General features: G+C 41.1%; 1 protein-coding gene across 1 annotated transcript in view; it reads left to right on the top strand.

Moving 5' to 3' along the window:
- Positions 1-5,280: 5,280 nt before the first annotated feature.
- Positions 5,281-14,598, top strand: part of STEAP2 (STEAP2 metalloreductase) — a 30,969-nt gene continuing 21,651 nt past the window's right edge. The window contains exon 1 of the mRNA XM_027539317.1: positions 5,281-5,480. The gene's annotated coding sequence lies outside the window, so the exon portion shown is untranslated. The remainder of the gene's footprint in view (positions 5,481-14,598) is intronic.

Genomic DNA, 14,598 nt, shown 5'->3' with positions numbered 1-14,598 from the left:
ATGGTTAAACAACTTGCTAAAGGTTTATATAAATCACTGAAGACATTCTAACTCTTAGTTTACAAATTTGCATGCAACATGCCTCCTTCTTTTATCCACAAGTATTTGAACTAAAAGGCTTCCCTAGTGTCTCAGACGATAAAGAATCCACCTGCAATGTGGGAGACCTGGGTTCGATCCCTGGGTTGGGAAGATCCCCTGGAGGAGGGAAAGGTTACCCACTCCAGTATTTTCACCTGGAGACTCCCCATGGACAGAAGAGCCTGGTGGGCTACAATGCATGGGGTCGCAAAGATTTGGACATGACTGAGCAAATAAGCACATTTGAACTAAAACTTTACTAACAAGACAACTGACCTAAGTATGGTTTTCCTTATTAATTTTTAAGAGCTCAGAGAGTGACACCTGTGATGTATTAAAAAGTATATATAGAGAAAAAAAGCCCAAGTTTATTATAGACTAATAATTCTCAAATTTGAGTAAAGTATGAACCCCTTTTTAAAAAAAAAGAAAGGAGAAAAACTCTCAATGGCCACATTATTGACTTAAATTTCTTATTTAAAAAACTACATGATTATAGTTTTGTATCATATTTCAATTATATATTTGTATTATAGTTCAATACAAAACTTTGTGTAAAATTCTTAGGATTAGAACATGTACATAACTATGAAACCAAAACAAATGTGCAAGTTTGTTGAATAATATCTAACACATATACTAGTTAATGGATAATAACCATTTTATATGTAGCAACTCATTTAATACCCAGAATAACTCTATAAGGTTGGAGACTATTCATTTAATAGATGAGAAGTCAAGATACAGCTGGTCAGTGGGGACCTGGGTTTCACAATTAATTGAGTATGAAAAATATTGTTGGACAGAAATTAAATTGCTGCTTGTAAATTGAGTGTGGTACTGACTGTACCTCTGTAGATCTTCTGGGTTTAACATACTTAAAATGAGTACTTGAAAAGATACAGGTACCCCAATGTTCATGGCAATATTATTTACAATTGCTAAGACATGGAATCAACTTAAGTGTTCATCAATAGATGAATGGATAAAGAAGAAATGGCATATATAACGTATGTACACACACACAGAGAGAAATACTACTCAGCCGTAAAAAAGAATGAAATTTTGCCATTCACAACATGATGGACTTGGAGGGCATTATGCTAAGCAAAATAAGTCAAAGAAAGAAAGACAAATACTGTATGATATTACCTATATGTGGAATCTAAACCATACAGGAAACTGCTGCAGCTGCTGCTGCTGCTAAGTCGCTTCAGTCATGTCTGACTCTGTGCAACCCCATAGACAGCAGCCCACCAGGCTCCCCTGTCCCTGGGATTCTCCAGGCTAGAACACTGGAGTGGGTTGCCATTTCCTTCTCCAATGCATGAAAGTGAAAAGTGAAAGTGAAGTCACTCAGTCGTGTCCAACTCTTAGCGACCCCATGGACTGCAGCCTACCAGGCTCCTCTGTCCATGAATTTTCCAGGCAAGAGTACTGGAGTGGGGTGCCATCGCCTTCTCCAACAAGAAACTAGTGAGTATAACAAAAAAGAAGCAGAGTCACAGATATAGATAACAAACTAGTGATTACCAGTGGGGAGAGGGGCAACACAGGGGTAGGGCTTAAGAGGTACAAAGTATTAGGTATAAAATAAGCTAGAAGGATATACTGTACAACACAGGGAACATAGCCAATATTTTATAATAACTATAAATGGAATATAACCTTTAAAAATTGTGAATCACTATATTGTATACCTATAACTCACATAAAATAAATTTTTAATTAAAATGAGTTGGAGAGTGACTAATTTCTCCCATCTCTTTTTTCTCTTCTGTCAGCTGTTAACTACACCTTGAAAAAGCACAAATTAATGTTATTTGGTATTCACTTGAAGCGAATGTCTTCTTAGAAACTAAGTCCACAGATACATTCAAATCATTTTTCCATTTTATACATCATTTGTCCATTTTATAATTGGGTTATTTGTCTTTTTATTGTTCAGCTCTAAGGTCTCTCATTAGACTTTGACAGGGTGATACTGCTAGGCACCAATGCCATTATTAATGCAAAAACATGCGTTCTGAAATTGCATACTTATACTCGGTCACAAAGTGGTCATCTATGAGATCCAGAGTCAAATCTGCTTCTACTGAAATTTTGTAGATTATAATTAAAAATATACATTTTAAATGTTTAATAAAATACTGATATCAGAAATATTCCTTCCACTTACTATAGCAAAGAGCAAATTTTTCAAAGAGGTTAAGGCAGTGTTAGTTGCAATAGCAAAAGAATAAAAAAAAATGTGTCTTCCTAAAGCTCAGGGTAAAGAAAACAATTCTATACTAATATTATGGACGATAGCAATTAAAAATTATAAGCATCTGGACTATATTGATGCATGCAAAGTCATTCATGAAACAATGTTAGCCACAAAATATGTCTTAAACAGATATACACTCATACATTCTAATAGATTTATAAATGTGTCTACATCATTTGTCTTCAGACAAAATTTATGAAACATATTCTTATAAATCTACCAAAATTTATTATTATACTTATAAATGTATATAATTTTATCTTCAATATACTTCAAATATATTATATATAAATTTATTAAAGTACATGAATATGCATTGACAAAAAATGTAAAGTAATGGTAACAGAATTTTATGTTTATTGGTTTCAGAGAGCAGTGTTTCAAAAAATGGTTCTATTTCATTAATATTCAGTCCTCAAAAAAGTTTGGGAATTTGTTGGGGAGAAGTAAAGGAAATGTCTTTTAGGTAGAAATTCTCAGAGCCTTTAACCCACTAATTTGAATTGTGAATCTCTAAAATAAAGAAGTTCATCATATTATTTATCTGTTATTATCTGTTATTTTAGTCTGTTATTTTCATCATGATTTACATTTATTTTACTTGTGTAAACAAATTTGTGTAAATCTCATTTGTACTTGTTCATTAATTTATTGTCCCCAAACTATCAATTCTAATGGGACAGGTAAGTATGTCTATTCTTCACCATTTTCCAAGTGCCTTAGCCAGGGCACACAGCAGGAGCTCAATAAATACTTTTGTAGTGAATGCATTTCTTGCAAGAGCATTTTGAGGGACTAGAGCTTGAAGTTACATACTTTGGAAATGACCACTCTAAAGTTACTCAATTGTATAATAACTTCAAAGAAAATACTGTGTGAACGTCTCTAGGCCATTAGAAATCCATTTAATAACTTATTGCTGTACTTCAGTGGAATCCATTACTACTTCATGGAACTAAAGGGATTTCTCAGAGAGCATGTCATGACCTGGAAAAATCTTGCGAAATCATTTTTATACTCTGCAACTCCAAATGACAACTGTAGTAAAAATGACAGTAACCATGGAAGAAGTTGAAAGGAATCATGTTTGCATCAATACCAACAATTCTGGGAAACACATCTGGTGACCTGAGATTTTCCATGGAGAATGTCTTATTTTAATAGTTCAAGTAGACATGTCTTCTGGAAATTGCAAATTACTGACTCATTGGTTCTCTTTTAGGATAAGCGATTTCACATATAACTTGATTTTTTTGAATAGTTCAAATCCATGTTAAGACAGCTATTAAAAATATTTAAAATATATGTCTTACCTACCTGTTTGATACAATAACATAGTTTAGGATACTTAAAAATCCTTTGTTTTTAATAACCCTTGTGGAAGTTATATAATGCTATTGTATATTTTAAGAACATGGGAAAGCTAAGCACTTCATCAACTACTAAGTTTCATGCATTTCCTCTACCTGCCCCATAGAAGTGTTAAAAATACTAATTTCATTATTTCATAGTGTTGAAACAAAATAATAAAAATTGATACAAAATTTAATTATTTTTTTCCCAGTTACCAACGTGGAAAGAATTTTACCAGATGCCAGTGCCACCACATCATGACACATCATTAATGGGTAGCTCATGTCTAAACTTTTGAACTTAATATTTGGCTGTGGGGGAGGGGGCACATGTCAAGTCAAACAAAGAATGTATTTCCAAAGCAGCATTTGCAAAGGTTAATCTCGGTATAGACTGCAAAGGGGAAAGTGCAGTGTTCAGTAATCGATCCAAGACCTGCTTCAAGAGTTTTTCCCCCCTGGTTAATAAAACACCGGAAGAGATTATTTTTTAAACTTAAATTTGCTGAAATGGGGATTTACTGATCTATGAAAACTAATTCCCCAAATTTAAGAATCTTCAGTAAATCGATTTGACATTTGAAAATAAAGATCTCTTGCTTCTGCCTGCATCTTCGGCACAAAAGATGGATACCTGGCTATTTGGCAATCTGAGGGGTTGGGGGGGAGGGGGTATTTATTTACATAATCCTCAAACCAAATCCTCAAACAGCTCAGGAATCTTCTGAACACTCAAGGCTATTGTGGCGTAGGCAGTTAAGTGGCATTCCCAGGAACCCAGGTATCCTACCTCACCTGCCGTTCCCCGCTCCGCTCCCCCCCTCCCCGCTCCCGACCTATTACTCTTTTTCTCCTACACCAAGCTCAAGCACCACCAGCTAGAATGAAGGTCAAAGCTAACAAACTGCTATGTGGTCCGCCAGCTCTGAGGGTTCTCTCCTATCCCAGGGAGTTGTTAAATGTTGTTCATGAAAGGGCATTTCTGAACATTTTATTCCAAGGACACAGTCAAGCCAAAAGATGATTTGGGTGGGTAGAGGCGAGGGAAAGAACACGTACAGGATAAAAAGCGCAGTTTCTTGGAGACTTGCCAGGAACTGAGAGTGGGGAGAGCGGGGGTGTAATTAAAAGCAGAGTCTAGACTGGAAAAGGCGGCTGTACAGCACACAAGCAATGGAGGAGAAAAGTGGGCTCAACTGTTCTAAGCGGCTTCAAAATGAATACTGGAGGAGCCCTGCAGGGAGGCTCAGGCCACGGGTGGATGGATACACAGCGGCTCCCAGGAGGTGCAGAGGTTAGGGGAAGCGCCAAGTTGTAACCGTACAGCCAGTACTCCCCGCCGCTTTGCTTGCACTTCCTGATGGTCCACGTACTCCCGGGCTCTCCCCAGATCTTCCCCTCACCCTCTCCGAGCTCTCCGACTCCTCCCCCGCCGCCTCAGCTCTCCCACCTAGCCCGCTAGGGGTCCCCGGTCCCGCTCCGCGCTCTGCGGGCTCCCTGCGCGCAGCCCCTAGCGGTGGGTCTTGTGAGGCCGGCATCAGCGCGCCTCCCTCCCTTCTTCCTCCCTCCCTCCCTCCTCTCCGTGCTCCCCTGCCCTGCGCGATCCAGCTTGGGGAGGCGGGGAAGCTGCCCGAGCGCGACCGCAGCGGTAGCCACCCTGCAAGCCGCCAGCCAGAGGTACGGTCCCTAGGCCCTAGAGCCCGGGGAGGCCCCCGGGGAATCGGCACTGCTGGAGAGATCTGCGAGGCCCGTCCCTGCCCGGCGCGGAGGGCGCGGAGGTGAGTGTTGGGGAGAGCGCCAGGCGCGGTAGCAGCTGCAGAGTTGGGGGTCAAGATGCGGTCGGTGCCAAGCGCTTCATGCCTCTTTCCCAGGATTCTGCGGCGTCCGCTCTGAGCTTCTGGGGTTCCTGATCGCCTGGTACCTTGAGGCAGGGAGTGGGGAGGGAGTCTGTTCCACGGATTCAGACCCCTACTTCGCCGAGCTCCCAGAAAGTCCTGGGGTTGGTTGGGCCCAGGAGAAAGGAGGCCAGGAGAGACACTGTCCCAGGTAGGATGTGGCCCAAGGGAACGAAGGGAAAGGACGGACAGGTTACCTTAGTCTGCCTGATACTCTTCTATCCACTTTAGGTTCATGCAGCGTATTTCACTGAAGATACGGCAGCGCTGCTTTGCGAACGTGTATATCTTTCTAGTAGTCATTTTGTTTATTACCCAATGATGTGACCGTGGTGTGTTTAGGCCATTATGTGTTAGAAAGTAATTGGCCTCTTCTTTGAGTGTCCTAAATTATCTAAGCCCTGTATTCAGCCACAGCCAAAACTTGTTGAAAATTATGGCCTAAAAATCTTGCTCTTAAAATAGAGCAGAGAGATAAAGAGAATTTTTGTTGAGAGATTTCCAGTTATTATCTTCCTTACTGCCTTGGAGAAGGATTGGTGTCAGTTTTTGCTCCTCAGGCAATACATTTTTTAGATGGAAAAACTTATTCCAGGTCACGGTTAATTATCACTCATCACCTTGAAAGAGGGAGGAGTCGAATTTCAAGTCCTGCCCCACCCCCACTCTCTTGACTTTGATTGGATTCTAGTCAAGCTAACAACCCCCGCGCTGGGAACCTTTTTAGTTCTCTGCAAACCACGTCCTCGCCACACCCACACACTTTTTTCACCTATATTATTTCTTCGTCTTGTTGATCTCCATTTACTTATTTTTTCTTTCTCTAAGTCTCTTATTGTTTTTTAGTCTGCAGCTGTCTCTGTTTCTCTTCAGAAGAAAAATACCCATCCTAGAGATTTTGCAGGATATTTAGAAACATAATTTGAAAGGCTACAGTTTCTTTGTCTTAGCTAGTCAGACTTGGAGAGGGGGGGCAGTGTGAGGGGGTAGGGGATGGAGAGGTGTTGAGGGAGTGAGACAATATCAGTAATGATGAATTGAGCAAATTGTGCAGAAAGGAAATGAAAGGCTATATCTCCAGGTCACTTTTTATTATCTAGTGACATGGAAAACAGACTTATAGTGAGTGAGCATAATTATAATACTGCAGTTTCAGTGAAGAACATATTCAGGGCATCGGAGAGATGCATTTATTCTGTGTTCAGCCAGTAACCATGACATTGACTTAACTATGACATTGATATATCACCCCCTTTGGGCCTGTGGGCTTGCTGTCTTCATCAGCAAAATGAGGGATCTTATCTGGAGACCTATTACATCTCTTTTGTCCATGATATTTTTGGATGCATTTGACAAGGAAGAATATTTATCGTATTCTTATGTACTATGTGTCAGAGACTACGGAGGGAGTGATGGACAAGACAGACATGGTTCTACCCTCAGGGAGCTGATTTTCCGGTCAGGAAAATAGTAATGAGTAAAGAATAATTACATAAGAAAGGAAACTTAACAGGGGCTCAAAACAAAATTGGTGTGAATCATTTTACTGAAGAGACATGATAGCCTGTTCATAGAATGGGAAAGTGACTGGTCCTTTCTACTTCAAGAAAAGGATTCTGTGACTGGAACATAGGGAGGAACAGTCATACAGGATGATATTGAAGAGTTATACTGGGCCTAGCTAGTCCATTCAGAGCCTTCAGGTTAGGTTCATTTAGGTCAGAAAGGTGTGTGAGTGAGGGCTGAGTTGTGTCCAACTCTTTGTGGCCCCATGGACTATAGCTGGCCAGGCTCCTCTGTCCATGGAATTTTCCAGGCAAGAATAGTGGAGTGGATTGCCATTTTCTTCTCCAGGGGATCTTCCTGACCCAGGGATTGAACCCATGTCTCCTGAATTGGCAGGCGGATTCTTTACCACTACCACTGCCACTTGGGAAACCCGTAGGTCAGGAAGGTGACTGTAATTCAAAAAGCAACACGAGGCCGTTGATTTTTAAGGAGGTGAAAGATATCATCTGATCTAAATTTTAAGACAATCTTAGCTGCTACCTGGAGAATGGTTTGGAAAGAAACGAAGAAATATGTAGAGAGACCCATTAGAAAATGTCTGCAGAGTTCAGGTGAAAGATGAGAGAGACTTGGATTAAGCTAGTGTCATTGGAGAGAGATTTTTAAGAAATATTTGGGAAAACAGAAGTTGGTGTTGGGTTTTACGTTAAGGGTGAGGGAAAGCAAGGACTTGAAGTTCACGTCTAGATTTCTGGCTTGACCGAATGATGGGTATGTATGCTTAGTTGCTCAGTTTTGTCTGACTCTTTGCAACCCCCTGGACTGTAACCTGCCAGGCTCCTCTGTCCATGGGGTTTTCCAGGCAAGAATACTAGAGTGGGTAGCCATTCCCTTCTCTAGGGGATTTTCCTGACCCAGGGATCGAACCCACGTATCCTGCTTTGCAGGAGGATTCTTTACCACCTCAGCTACCAGGGAAGCCCAAATGGGTAATGATATCATTTACTGAGAGGAGAAAATTTGGATGAATGTGAATAGATCTGAGTAGAAAAAGCTGTTTCATTTTGAACCTGTTAAGTTTGAGATGTCTCTGAGGAGATCATAACAAAAGCTGCTTGGAAGGAGAAACGGGATGGTGTCCAGGCCAGAAATGGACAGACTGTCCTTTGATAGGTGAGATTGATAATGGTGAATTTAAGGTGAGCTGAGTTTTCAGATTTTTCTTTAGCAGCTTTCACCAACTTGAGTGCAGATAACAGTGAAAATGGATAGCTGGGTTCTTCCACAACTAGAGATTTGCCAAGTGGATGTGATGGAAAGGAACTACAACAGAATACCACTGCCTGGGTAGCTTAAACCACAGACATTTATTTCTCACAGTTCTGGAGGCTGGCAAGTCCCAGATCAAGACACCGGAAGATTCAATCTGGTAGGGGCCCACTTCCTGGTTCATAGACTTCTCTCTGTGACCTCATGGCAGATAGGAAAAGAGAGCTCTCTGGGTTTTATTTTATCCAGTTGATAAGGGTTCCACCCGTGTGACCTAATCCCCTCCCAAAGGCTGTGCATACTAACACCCTCACATTGGGAGTTAGGATTTCAACATATAGTTTGGGTAGGGTGATAAACATTTAGTGTGTAACAAGAGTCCATCTTTTTAAGTGAGTAATGATAAATACACACTGTGAAATCTAGGATGGATAAAGAAACCAGTAGAGTGAGAATATAGTAAACAGATCAGATTTCTCCTGCTATCTGGAATTATCAGTGTGACTATTTGACTAAATTATTGGAAGGCCAAGAGATAGTGCTTGGAGATATCTGAGGTGAGGTGGAGGCAAAGATTCGTTGCCTTAGATGAAGGAAATGAAGCCATGAGATTAAATGGTTCATCCATTTGAATGATGAAGTGGTCAGCATGACAACTGCTGGGGTAGAGAGGAAGACTGTGTTAGTATTGGGAGCCAAAGTCACTGGTAATAATGAATAAGCCAGAAATCAGTAGATGATAGCAGTGGGCATAGGGAGAGGATATTTAATTTTGCCATGAGCTTCAAAGGAGCTTGGGGTTTGCAGGACAGAAGAAGAAAGATTCAGTATAGCCTGCAAAGTAAAAAATACACCAACCTCATTGCCTGGCCCCAGAGGATTACCTTTTTTTGGTAACATATCCAAATCAGCAGGCTTTGAAAGCCACCAAGATCTCTGAGAACAACAGTCCTTTCATAGTTATTATCATCCAACAATTAATGTTCTAGATGTTTGTGAAACAAATGTGGTTCTGTTTTATAAAATTAATATAACACAACAGCTGCCATTCAGCCAGAGGAATGTCAAGGAAACTCCACTAAATTGAAAATCTTATGAGGTGATGTATCTGAGTGTAATAGAATTCTCTTAGCTTGATAATATACTTCAGGTGGAAGCAGTGACAAATTTCTTCTTCTTGGGCTCTAAAATCACTGGATGGTGACTGCAGCCAGAAATTAGAAGACAGTTGCTTCTTGGAAGGAAAGCTATGACAAACCTAGACAGTGTATTAAAAAGCAAAGACATCATCTTGTCAACAAAGGTCTGTATAGTCAAGGATATGGTTTTTCCAGTAGTCCTGTATCGATGTGAAAGTTGAACCATAAAGAAGGCTAAGCACTGAAGAATTGATGCTCTTGAATTGTGGTGCTGGAGAAGACTCTTGAGAGTCCCGTGGACAGCAAGGAGATCAAACCAGTCAATCCTAAAGGAAATCAACCCTGAATACTCATTGAAATGACTGATGCTGAAGCTCCAATACTTTGGCTACCTGATGGGAACAACTGACTCCCTGGAAAAGAGCCTGATGCTGGGAAAGACTGAAGGCAGAAGGAGAAGAGGACGACAGAGGATGAGTTGGTTGGATGGCATCACCGATTCAATGGACATGAACCTGGGCAACCTCTAGGAGGTGGTAAGGGACAGGGAAGCCTGGTGTGCTGCAGTCTATGGGGTTGCAAAGAGTCAGACATGACTTGGCAACTAAACAACAACAACATACTTCAGGGATTAAATGCATACATCAAGTCAAAGGTCCACTCAGGAAAACTGTGACCTTGAGATTTCAAGGAGTCTGTGTACTACTTAAATCATAATGTTAAAGGTCACAAATTTGAAGTGTTACAGTGTTAAATATAAGCTAGCAATTCCCATTATTATATAGCTATTAGTCTTAGAAACTAAGAGTTTTGCCAAGAGAACGCACTGGTCATAGCAAACACCCTCTTCCAACAACACAAGAGAAGACTCTACACATGGACATCACCAGATAGTCAACACCAAAATCCGATTGATTATATTCTTTGCAGCCAAAGATGGAGAAGCTCTATACAGTTAGCAAAAACAAGACCGGGAGCTAACTCTGGCTCAGATCATGAACTCTTTATTGCCAAGTTCAGACTGAAATTGAAGAAAGGGGGGAAAACCACTAGACCATTCAGGTATGACCTAATCAAATCCCTTATGACTATACAGTGGAAGTGAGAAATAGATTTAAGGGACTAGATCTGATAGACAGAGTGCTTGATGAACTATGGACTGAGGTTCGTGACATTGTACAGGAGACAGGGATCAAGACCATTCCCATGGAAAAGAAATGCAAAAAAGCAAAATGGCTGTCTGGGGAGGCCTTACAAATAGCTGTGAAAAGAAGAGAAGCGAAAAGCAAAGGAGAAAAGGAAAATTATAAGCATGTGAATGCAGAGTTCCAAAGAATAGCAAGGAGAGATAAGGAAGCCTTCCTCAACGATCAATGCAAAGAAATAGAGGAAAAAAACAGAATGGGAAAGACTAGAGATCTCTTCAAGAAAATTAGAGATACCAAGGGAACATTTCATGCAAAGATGGGCTCAATAAAGGGCAGAAATGGTATGGACCTAACAGAAGCAGAAGATATTAAGATGTGGCACGAATACACAGAACTGTACAAAAAAGATCTTCATGGCCAAGATAATCATGATGGTGTGATCACTCACCTAGAGCCAGACATCTTGGAATGTGAAGTCAAGTGGGCCTTAGAAAGCATCACTATGAACAAAGCTAGTGGAGGTGATGGAATTCCAGTTTAGCTATTTCAAATCCTGAAAGACGATGCTGTTAACGTGCTGCACTCAATATGCCAGCAAATTTGGAAACTCAGCTGTGGCCACAGGACTGGAAAAGGTCAGTTTTCATTCCAATCCCAAAGAAAGGCAATGCCAAAGAATGCTCAAACTACCGCACAATTGCCCTCATCTCACACGCTGGTAAAGTAACGCTCAAAATTCTCCAAGCCAGGCTTCAGCAATACATGAACCGTGAACTTCCAGATGTTCAAGCTGGATTTAGGAAAGGCAGAGGAACCAGAGATCAAATTGCCAAAATCTGCTGGATCGTTGCAAAAACAAAAGAGCTCCAGAAAAACATCTATTTCTGCTTTATTGACTATGCCAAAGCCTTTGACTGTGTGGATCACAAGAAACTGTGGAAAATTCTGAAAGAGATGGGAATACCAGACCACCTGACCTCCCTCTTGAGAAACCTATACGCAGGTCAGGAAGCAACAGTTAGAACTGGACATAGGACAACAGACTGGTTCCAAATAGGAAAAGGAGTATGTCAAGGCTGTATATTGTCACCCTGCTTATTTAACTTATACACAGGGTACATCATGAGAAACACTGGGCTGGAAGAAGCACAATCTGGAATCAAGATTGCCAGGAGAAATATCAATAACCTCAGATATGCAGATGACACCACCCTTATGGCAGAAAGTAAAGAGGAACTAAAAAGCCTCTTGATGAAAGTGAAAGAGGAGAGTGAAAAAGTTGGCTTAAAGCTCAACATTCAGAAAACGAAGATCATGGCATCCAGTCCCATCACTTCATGGGAAATAGATGGGGAAACAGTGGAAACAGTGTCAGACTTTATTTTTCTGGGCTCCAAAATCACTGCAGATGGTGACTGCAGCCATGAAATTAAAAGACGCTTACTTCTTGGAAGGAAAGTTATGACCAACCTAGATAGCATATTGAAAAGCAGAGACATTACTTTGCCAACAAAGGTCCGTCTAGTCAAGCCTGTGGTTTTTCCAGTGCCCATGTATGGATGTGAGAGTTGGACTGTGAAGAAGGCTGAGTGCTGAAGCATTGATGCTTTTGAACTGTGGTGTTGGAGAAGATTCTTGAGAGTCCCTTGGACTGCAAGGAGATCCAACCAGTCCATTCTAAAGAAGATCAGTCCTGGGTGCTCATTGGAAGGAAAGATGCTAAAGCTGAAACTCCAGTACTTTGGCCACCTCATGCGAAGAGTTGACTCATTGGAAAAGACTGTGATGCTGAGAGGGATTGGGGGCAGGAAGAGAAGGGGACGATAGAGGATGAGATGGCTGGATGGCATCACCGACTCAATGGACATAAGTTTGAGTGAACTCCAGGACTTGGTGATGGACAGGGAGGCCTGGCGTGCTGCGAATCATGGGGTCGCAAAGAGTCGGACACGACTGAGTGACTGAACTGAACTGAACTGAGTCTTAGAAACAAAAGAATTTTAGGTTAGAAAGGACTGCAGAGTCAAGTACAACTTTTTTTTTTAACAAAGGAAACTGAAATTCATAGTAACAAGATGATTTCAGAAGCCTAGGCCTATTCTTTCTCCTTGATACCACATAAATAAAACTTTCTACAAATGCCATAGTCCTCTCATTTATTTAGTCTGTATCACCTGTAAATAACATCAAAAGAAAAGATAGAGAAACTCTAGGGCCGTGCTAGTCCAAGTCTGGCCCATGAACTAGGACCATGTGTATCACCTGGGGTCTTGGGAGAAAGGCAGGCTCTCAAGCCTCCTCCAGACCTAAAGAATCCGAATGTGCATTGTAGCAAGATCCTCAGGTGATCCTACCCACATTAAAGCTTGATAATTGGTCCACCTGGAAACCCTTGTCTGTTCAGGTCAGTGGAACCTATGATGCCTGAAGAATTGAGGAGAGAAGCCCCTAGTTAGAGAAGGAAATGACAACCCACTCCAGTATCCTTGCCTGGAGAATCCCAGGGACAGTGGAGCCTAGTGGGCTGCCGTCTCTGGGGTCGCACAGAGTCAGACACGACTGAAGCGACTTAGCAGCAGCAGCAGCAACAGCCCCTAGTCAGACAGAAGAGAGACTCTTACTGAAACACTCTGAAATTTGAATGTTATGAAATAACAGGAACAAAATATGCCGTGCAGTGGGATGACACATTTTAAGGAATGGCACTGTCCTTTCCAAAAAATGAAGAGAGGAAATTGAAAAATAGTGAGTGGACCTTCTGAGACAGCTCAGAGCCTGCAAGGGAAAGGGCTGCATCCTCCAGCTTCCAGCATCCAGGGGCGGCTGTTAGTCTCTTGCTAGGGTTACTTTTCATTATTACAAACAACAATGTGAAAAGAAATGTAACTGAGTATCAAAAAGCCCTATCTGTTATCTCCAAATACTCAAATGAGTATGTGGTTGAATCCTGCCTCTTTTAGTATAGTTGTTGTCAATCTTGGCTGCGAATTAAAGGATATCATTTAAAATCCTGATGAAAAAATCTCTTAAAAAATTCAGACTGAACTTTAGACTAATTAAATAAAATCTGGGGTTAGGGGTGGTGGTGACTGGGTATCACTATGTGGTAAAGCTCCTCAGGTCACTGGAGGGTGCAGCTGGAGTTGAGAACCACAGCTTTAGAAGGTTGTTCTCCATTGTGGAAAGAGGCAGCTCTGAGACTGAGATTCTGCCTCTCCACTTAAGCCAAGTAATAGGTGCCTCTATTTCACCCATAGTACCAAGCAGAATCAGCAAAAGACAGGCCACAATCTACTGTGTGAAAGCCAGGGGGATGTTTAGGACATTGCAGGAAGAAGGATTTTTTTTTTTTTTTAAGAAGCATATACTAGTTTAAAAAACAAAAAAGAGGCATATGCTCTCAGCAAATTTTTATTAAAATTTGAGTAACAACAGTTATTGCTGGTGGGAATGTTCTAAAACTGGATTGTTGTGATGGTTACATAACTCTAAATATACTGAAAATTATTAATTTATACATTTTAAATGGGTAGATTTCATGATATGTAAATTGCACCTCCGTAAAGCTTTTTTTAGTTGCTATATATGCTTCAATATTTATAGTTTCATCATATTGTTTGGAAGACCAAGAAGCCAGTGCTTGTTTGGTGTCACTGAAGTGTTAATACCTAGCTGAATGCCTGGGGGGTCAGGCTCAAAAAGACACTGGATGGGAGAATGGTTGGGGATGGATGGTGAGTATCCTTATGACCTTTGGCTGTAGACAGATTTCTAAATTGATGTCAAAAATAAATAAATAAATTGATGTCAATCATCAGAGATCCCTACGGTTCACAGCACCCAGTGGACACTGGTGCCTTTTCTAGCCTGTTCATGGTATGGCATTGAAAGGGGAAATGGGTTTGTGTAGAGGCTAGAGTACTAGGCCTTTCATAG

The sequence above is a fragment of the Bos indicus x Bos taurus genome, chromosome 4, assembly GCF_003369695.1.
Source record: "Bos indicus x Bos taurus breed Angus x Brahman F1 hybrid chromosome 4, Bos_hybrid_MaternalHap_v2.0, whole genome shotgun sequence".
Classification (NCBI taxonomy): Eukaryota; Metazoa; Chordata; class Mammalia; order Artiodactyla; family Bovidae; genus Bos; species Bos indicus x Bos taurus.
This window is presented reverse-complemented; position numbering and strand designations above follow the sequence as displayed.